Genomic DNA, 8,649 nt, shown 5'->3' on the forward strand with positions numbered 1-8,649 from the left:
CCCCAAAACCCCTCCAAACGCTACCATCCTCCTCAGTGAATTTTTTAAAAATTTAAATTGCAAAACATTTAAAAAACTATACTAAATATAATCACATCACCATATAATTTATTAAAACAAACAATTTTGCAAAGAAGGTTCTCACCCCCTTCCATAGACTTACACAGTAATTATGACAACTTTCAGAGGACGTCCTCCAGCCTATCAGAGCTCTTGCAGGGCGTTCTCCTATAGAACTCCATTGTTATGGAATGGTCAGCCTATCCTACCTTAAAGTCTTTATTAAAGACTCATCTCTTCAGTAGGTCCTATGATTGAGTGTAGTCTGGCCCAGGGGTGTGAAGGTGAACGGAAAGGCACTGGAGCAACGGACCGTCCTTGCTGTTTCTGCCTGGCCGGTTCCCCTCTCTCCACCGGGATTCTAACCCTATTACGGGGGCTGAGTCACTGGCTTGGTGGTGCTCTTCCATCCCGTCTCTAGGAGGGGTGCGTCACTTGAGTGGGTTGAGTCACTGACGTGATCTTCTTGTCCAGGATTGGTGCCCCCCTCGGGTATGTGCTGTGGGGGAGATCTTTGTGGGCTATACTCAGCCTTGTCTCAGGGTAGTAAGTTGGTGGTTGAAGATATCTCTCTAGTGGTGTGGGGGCTGTGCTTTGGCAAAGTGGGTGAAGTTATATCCTGCTTGGTTGGCCCTGTCCAGGGGTATCATCGGACGGGGCCACAATGTCTCCTGACCCCTCCTCTCTCAGCCTCCAGTATTTATGCTGCAATAGTTTATGTGTCAGGGGGTTAGGGTCAGTCTGTTATGTCTGGAGTATTTCTCCTGTCTTATCCGGTGTCCTGTGTGAATTTAAGTATTCTCTCCCTCTCCCTCCCCTCCCGGACGACCTGAGCCCTGGGACCATGCATCAGGACTACCTGGCCCGATGACTCCTTGCTGTCCCCAGTCCATCTGGTCGTGCTGCTGCTCCAGTTTCAACTGTTCTGCCTGTGGCTATGGAACCCTGACCTGTTCACCAGACGTGCTACATTGTCCCGGACCTGCTGTTTTTAACTCTCTCTCTCTCTCAACGGCACCTGCTGTCTCTAACTCTGAATGCTTGGCTATGAAAAGCCAACTGACATTTACTGCTGAGGTGCTGACCTGTTGCACCCTCTATAACCACGGTGATTATTATTATTATTATTTGACCCTGCTGGTCATCTATGAACGTTTGAACATCTTGTCCATGTACTGTTATAATCTCCACCCGGCAAAGCCAGAAGAGGACTGGCCACCCCTCAGAGCCTGGTTCCTCTCTTCCTAGGTTCCTGCCTTTCTGGAGAGTATTTCCTAACCACCCTGCTTCTACATCTACATTGCTTGCTGCTTGGGGTTTTAGGCTGGGTTTCTGTATAGCAATTTGTGGCATCAGCTGATGTAAAAAGGGCTTTATAAATACATTTTATTGATTGATTGCAGCATGAACTGACATGTTGTCCACCCAATCAAAGGATTGGATAATTAATCTAGTACTGAAAGCATAATCTACAGCTAGCTAGCACTGCAGTGTATACAATGTGGTGAATAGTTGACTTACAAAGAGAGAGAAATACAATAGTTTAAGTCTTCCAAAATGAAGGAGAAGTCTATTATTGTTTTTTTAACTTTCAGTTTCACTTACTTAGCATGCAAATGCAGCTAGCTAGTTTAGCCTACTCAAACACCCTGCTCAAACAGAGGGATGCTATGTTAGCTAGCTGGCTATGACTCTCCAACACAACACTGGAACACTTCCAAGTCAAGGTAAGCTTTTGGTATTACTAATTTATTGCCACCGGGGACTGCCGGTGTCACTGCTTACTGACTGTACACTGTAATGTTACTGCATGATTATAGGGGGTTTGCTAATGTGTTAGTTCTATTAGCTATGCTGACTATGACATTACTTTAGCTAATATGGTGACAACGATGTAGGCTGTGTGTTTGGCTTGCAAATGTTTTTTCGCCTGGTCACATGCAGCTGATGTGTTGTGCAAGTCCAAAAGGGAAGGGAAGAGGTGAGAGTACATAGATGCGATAAGGAATACAACGTGGCTGCTATGAAAGTGAACTGTGTTTATGGGTGATCAGGGGTGTATTCATTTAGCTGATTCTGTTGAAAAATGTTTCTTAAATGGAATCAAACAGAATAAATGGGGATAAACATACCTGAATTTGTCCAATAGAAACTCTCGTTTGCAACTGTTGGACTAATGATTAAACCCTATTTCAGCTAGTTACAGGCAACAGTGTGCAAGGCGGTATTGAATGTCACTGTCTGTCACCTTGAATTTGTTTCTCGGCCTGTGTGCACCTACAGTACCAGCCAAAAGTTTGGACACACCTACTTATTCAAGGGTTTTTCTTCATTTTTAATATTTTCTAGATTGTAGAATAACAGTGAAGACATCAAAACTATGAAATAACACATATGGAGTCATGTAGTAACCAAAAAAAGTGTTAAACAAATCAAAATAGATGTTATATTTGAGATTCCTTAAAGTAGCCACCCTTTGCCTTGATGACAGCTTTGCAACACTCTTTGCATTCTCTCAAACAGCTTCAACTGGAATGCTTTTCCAGCAGTCTTGAAAGAGTTCCCACATATGCTGAGCTGCTTTTCCTTCACTCTGTGGTCCAACTCATTCCAAACCAGCTCAATTGGGTTGAGGTTTGGTAATTGTTGAGTCCAGGTAATATGATGCAGCACTTCATTACTCTCCTTCTTGGTCAAATAGCTCTTACACAGTCTGGAAATATGTTGGGTCATTGTCCTGTTGAAAAACAGATGCTAGTCCCATTAAGCACAAACCAGATGGGATGGCATATCACTGCAGAATACTGTTGTAGCCATGCTGGTTACGTGTGCCTTGAATTCAAAATAAATTACAGACAGTGTCACCAGCAAAGAACCCACACACCATCACACTTCCTCCTCCATGCTTCACGGTGGGACCCACACGTGGAGATGATCCATTCACCTACTCTGCATCTCACAAAGACAAAAATCTCACATTTGGATTTCATCCGGACTAATGTTCATTACTCGTGTTTCTTAGCCCAAGCAAGTCTATTATTATTGATATCCTTTAGTAGTGGTTTCTTTGCAGCAATTCAACCATGAAGGCCTGATTCACACAGTCTCCTCTGAACAGTTGATGTTGAGATGTGTCTGTTACTTGAACTCTGTGAAGCATTTATTTGGGCTGCAATTTCTGAGGCTGGTAACTCTAATGAGGTAACTCTGGGTCTTCCTTTCCTGTGGCGGTCCTCATGAGAGTCAGTTTCATCATAGTGCTTGATGGGTTTTGTGACTGCACTTGAAGAAACTTTAAATGTTCTTGAAATTTTCCACATTGACTGACCTTCATGTCTTAAAGTAATGATGGACTGTAATTTCTCTTTGCTTATTTGAGCTGTTCTTGCCATAATATAGACTTGGTCTTTTACCAAATAGGGCTATCTTCTGTATACCACCCCTGCCTTGTCACAACACAACTGATTGTCTCAAATGCATTAAGGAAAGAAATTCCACATATTAACTTTTAACAAGGCACACCTGTTAATCGAAATGCATTCCAGGTGACTACTGCATGAAGCTGGTTGAGAGAATGCCAAGGGCGTGCAAAGCTGTCGTCAAGGCAAAGGGTGGCTACTTTTCCAAATCTCAAAAATAAAATATTTTCGTTTAACACTTTTTTTTTTGCTTACTACATCATTCCATATGTGTTGTTTCATATTTTTGATGTCTTCACTATTTTTCTTCAATGTAGAAAATAGTAAAAATAAAGAAACACCCTGGAATGAGTATGTGTGTCCAAACTTTTGATTTGTACTGTATATTTAGCTATAACAAACAAAAAACATATCTGCTATAACGATACAGTGACTTAAAAACAACCTTCAAATGGCTACATCTTAGCTAGCTAGCTAGTCAATTGATAGGCAAACTGTGGCTAACAGTAGTTTGTTTACTAGCATAAAAAATGTTGTTACGGTTTCTTCTGGTGAATGAGAGGAGGACCAAAAAGCAGCGTGGTTATGGTTGAACATCTTTAATAAAGATGATAACGTGAACAATATACTTATACAAAACAAGAAAACGTGGAAAAACCGAAACAGTCCTAACTGGTGCAAAACACAGAGACAGGAAACAATCACCCACGAAATATCCATAGAATATGGCTGCCTAAATATGGTTCCCAATCAGAGACGACGATAACCACCTGGCTCTGATTGAGAACCACTCCAGGCAACCATAGACTTACCAAGAATACTTAACTAAACACGATCCCATAAACTACAAACCCCTAGACAAAACAAACCACATAAATCACCCATGTCACACCCTGGCCTAACCAAAATAATAAAGAGAACACAGAATACTAAGACCAGGGCATGACAAATGTGTACATAAATAGCTGTACAATTATGAAATATGACTAAAACATTGATAACTTTTAAATACTGTGCTCACTGTTCTTGTATTCACGCACATTGAAGGATATAACAGTTAGAATAATAATAATAGAGAACTGGAGATTCTCTGCACAGACACAGTTCCGGGAGCTGAACTTGGGAGTTAGGTTAATTAACACTGCAAGCTCAGGTTCACTGTGAAGTCATCTGTCACTCTTAAAGGGACAGGCTTTATTAAAGGTCAATTAAACCGAAATTAATATAGAACTGTTTATTCCAATCAACAACAATTCTGTAATTAATGATGTTGTGTTGTACTGGAACAAACTATAATTTAATGGTAAAATAGAGGTTTACAAAGAAAACAACATTTTATGAAGTATTTTAATGGTTTCTCTATTCTATTCTCACCCCTTCAGTATTTCCTGTGTGTGTGTTTTATTTGCTAGACTTCTGTCTGCTGGGAGAGACCTACCCTGTAGAACACACACAATTATTTATTGCATGTGTGACTGTGTGTGTGTGTGTGTGTGGTCTTTAGCATGCGCATATGTATGTGTGTTTCCATGTGTAAATACCTTGCTCCTTGTTACATTTCCATCTGTAGACTATTAGCAACACAGCCAGACTCACAGTCACCAGTGAGATACTTAAAACTGAGTTACCTGAAACTTCAAATAGAATGCACAAATGTGAATGAACCTTGATCGGTTTCAAAATAACTTTGACCATTCATAGAAAATATTTAGCATTGTAATACTCTCACATACAAACCTCTTTCCACAGTGAGCCTGACTTGAATCAGCTTATCTAATCCCCATGATTCCACTCCACATAATTATGTCCCAGCATCCTCTAGGTTCAGGTTATCAATGGTCATAGTGAAGATTCTTCTCTCTGTGTTTTCATATAGCGCATATCTCCCTTTATAAATTCATACCTTTAAGGTTTTAATTAGAATTTCAATTCCTTAATCTCCTTTTAAGAGGTACTTTGGGAATGCCTCAGAGTCCTGTTCACAAGTACAGTTGATGTGAGTGTTTCCTCCCTCCATACCTCTCCATGTGATGAACCCTGACTCCACTGAGACCCCAGCTACACAAGGAACACACAGAAACACATAAATTCACAATCAGATTATCAGTAATGTAACCTTGTCTCCAAGGACATCCTCTAAACCATGGTGGTATGACAGAGGGACTTTCTTAATTAGCAGACATTTTCTGCACTTTCAGGGTGTCACACTGAAACAAGCAGGGTCAGATGAATTTTTTAAATGAAATATATACTGTATATATTATATATACAGTATATATTAAATATGTAATAAATATATATAGATTTTTTTTTACTGCAACGCCAACCACAGGAGCATTCAGGGGCCCGCTCCCAATGAGTGTAGACTCTACTGCTGCAGGCTGTTTTTAAGCATTCTTATATTGGTAAGGTCAACTGCAAGGCTCAGGCTGCATAAAAGCTTTCACTGCTACTCTATCAAACTGGACCAGAGCTGCTCATTTTGGACTCTATCCAACTCAATCTGTATTATTTATTTAACAACCCCCCCCCCCCCTTTTGTTGAACATGTCAGTTTGTGTTGATGTTTTTTTTTGTCAAACCCATAAAAAATATATATTGACAAAAAAATACACAAAGAAAAAGAGAACTTACCTTTGACTACCTCCAGTCTGATTTCTGTATCGATGTCTGTCAAGGTTCTCCTCACTGTGCACCAGTATGCCCCAGCGTCTTCTAGGGTCAGGTGACATTTAAAGTGAAGAATCTTCTCTTTGTGTCACCATACAGAGAGAACCTGCCTTTCTCAGTGTGGCGAACACCACATTGAGTTTTAACTACAATATCAGAGTAGTTCGAGTAGTTATCGTACCCACGGCCATAGTGGCACCTGATCTCTGCCTCTCCTCCCTCGTATCCAGATGCAAAGATCCGACCCATAATAGACGAACTCCACACAGCAGCTGGAGAGAGACCACAAGTTCACATCAGACACAGAACTGCCCTTTAGTTACTAGCTGCTTCAGCACAAAGAACAATAAGTGACAAGCAACAGCAAATCTAATGTGTTTAGCAACTGACAGTGTCCATTCAGTGTGCTTCAAATAAGCTTTACTGTATGCTCTGTAGCTATGATGATGAACTCACCAGAGAGGAGGCTAAGGAGCACACTTTGAAGACTTTTCATGATGAACTGCTGCCCTCAGTTAGCCTAAAATGACGTTAAGCTGCTGTCTCCTGTATCTCACCAGTTAGGGTTAAGGTACTCTTACTTCTTCTTAGTTAGAGTAGGTTTCAAGAAAGAAAATCCTATTTTGAAAAATGGCACGTTTGAAGTCTATTTGGAATTGACTTAATTTAAATGGAATTGACCCTAACTCATGATTAGATCTATATGGTCCCAAGTAGACTAACCTATCCTATATACTTTAATAAAGTATAGTATGCTTATTCTGGCATTGTACAATAGGCTATAATAAGTTGCATTATGCCTAGTGAAAAGGCAAAGATTATAGGCTTATTTGTCAAATGTGAAAAAATCCACTGTGCTTGAACTGGACATGGGATGCGATGCGCGCGTCCTTCAGAAACCATATTCTAACCAACTGGGCGCAATTGCCGCGAACCGAACTGATGGAGACTACGTACATGTTTTATTGGAGACTTGAAAAGACCAATTGGATGACAATAGCCTATGGTTTACGTCGTGAAAATGGTGTGATACTTTGCGGCACACGGAATTGAGCACCGCGGGTGATTCCCCACCTCTGTGAGTCTCCATCACTATATCTTCTCAGTTTGTCTCGTATTCGTCCTCCAGGCAGAGTGCGTACAACCCTCATCGAAGCAGACACAGCCGCGCATGGCCGCCAATCTGTTCCGTTTATGGGGCACAGCATCTTTTCAGGCAGCCTACACCGTAGAATACATTCAGACAACGCAGTCCTTTAGGCTACAGGATTTCAATTTTTTTTTTTACTTGATAGCCTTTCAAGGAAATATTATATTTTTCTTTATTTACGTTTTCCTTGCCAACTGGATAAAAATAGGCTATATATTATTTATTGAAACTCCTTTATGGCCAGTATTTATAAATATCAATGGAATGATACGTCTGCTGTGCAGTCCTGCGCTTCATCGGATACCTGGCTGGTTTTACAGGGCGTGGTGTTCATGTAAGTATTACATTTATCTCAATGTGGATTTATAACATTTGTATATACAAAGTGTTTATCAATATGTGGCAGGTTTTCTTTGGGGTATATGGCAGTTTGTCCTGATTCACATTGTGGTTGGTGCGGTACGTCATGTAACGCAATTAATCCGTGAACGGCTGATGGAATAGGACTTTATGTTATTGAGCAATGGCATAATATTTGGCATGTTATTCCCTATTGTATCTCTGAATAGCAAGGGAGATGAGGTAATGTTTCATAAATAAATAAACAGGGAGAGGCCCTCGCAGCGTTTGACCCGTAATTGGTGAGCGTCACAGTCACAGAGAACCTGCTTGGACCAGCAGGCAATCTAATGTAATGGCATTCGATTGGCTAGGTCAGTCTTGCTAAATCAAATGTACAATTTAAATAAATAGCAAATAACACCATTGTGATTTTATTACCGATTATGATTATCACTATTAAAACATAATTACATGAATAACCTCTGTATACAGTGCATTCAGATACAAATATTCAGACCCCTTAACTTTTTCCACATTTTGTTACTTTACAGCCTTATTCAAATATGGGTTACATTTTTAAAAAATCCTAAAAATCTACACAACAATAATCCATAATGAGAAAGTGAAAACAAATTTGTATAAATGTTTGCAAATGTATAAATAAATAAAAATAAAAAACAGAAATACTTTGTTACATAAGTAATCAGACCCTTTGCTATGAGACTCAAAATTGAGCTTAGGTGCATGTTGTTTCTACAACTTGATTGGTCATGATTTGGAAAGGCACATGTGTCTATATGAGGTCCCACAGTTGACAACACCTGTCAGATCAAAAACCAAGCCATGAGATCGAAGGAATTGTACGTAGAGCTCTGAGACAGGATTGTGTCGAAGCACAGATCTGGGGAAGGGCACCAAAACATTCCTGCAGCATTGAAGCTCCCTAGGAACACAGTGGCCTCCATTTTTAAATGGAAGACGTTTGGAACCACCAAGACTCTTCCTAGA

This window comes from Oncorhynchus nerka, linkage group LG6 (assembly GCF_034236695.1).
Source record: "Oncorhynchus nerka isolate Pitt River linkage group LG6, Oner_Uvic_2.0, whole genome shotgun sequence".
In the NCBI taxonomy this organism is placed as follows: Eukaryota; Metazoa; Chordata; class Actinopteri; order Salmoniformes; family Salmonidae; genus Oncorhynchus; species Oncorhynchus nerka.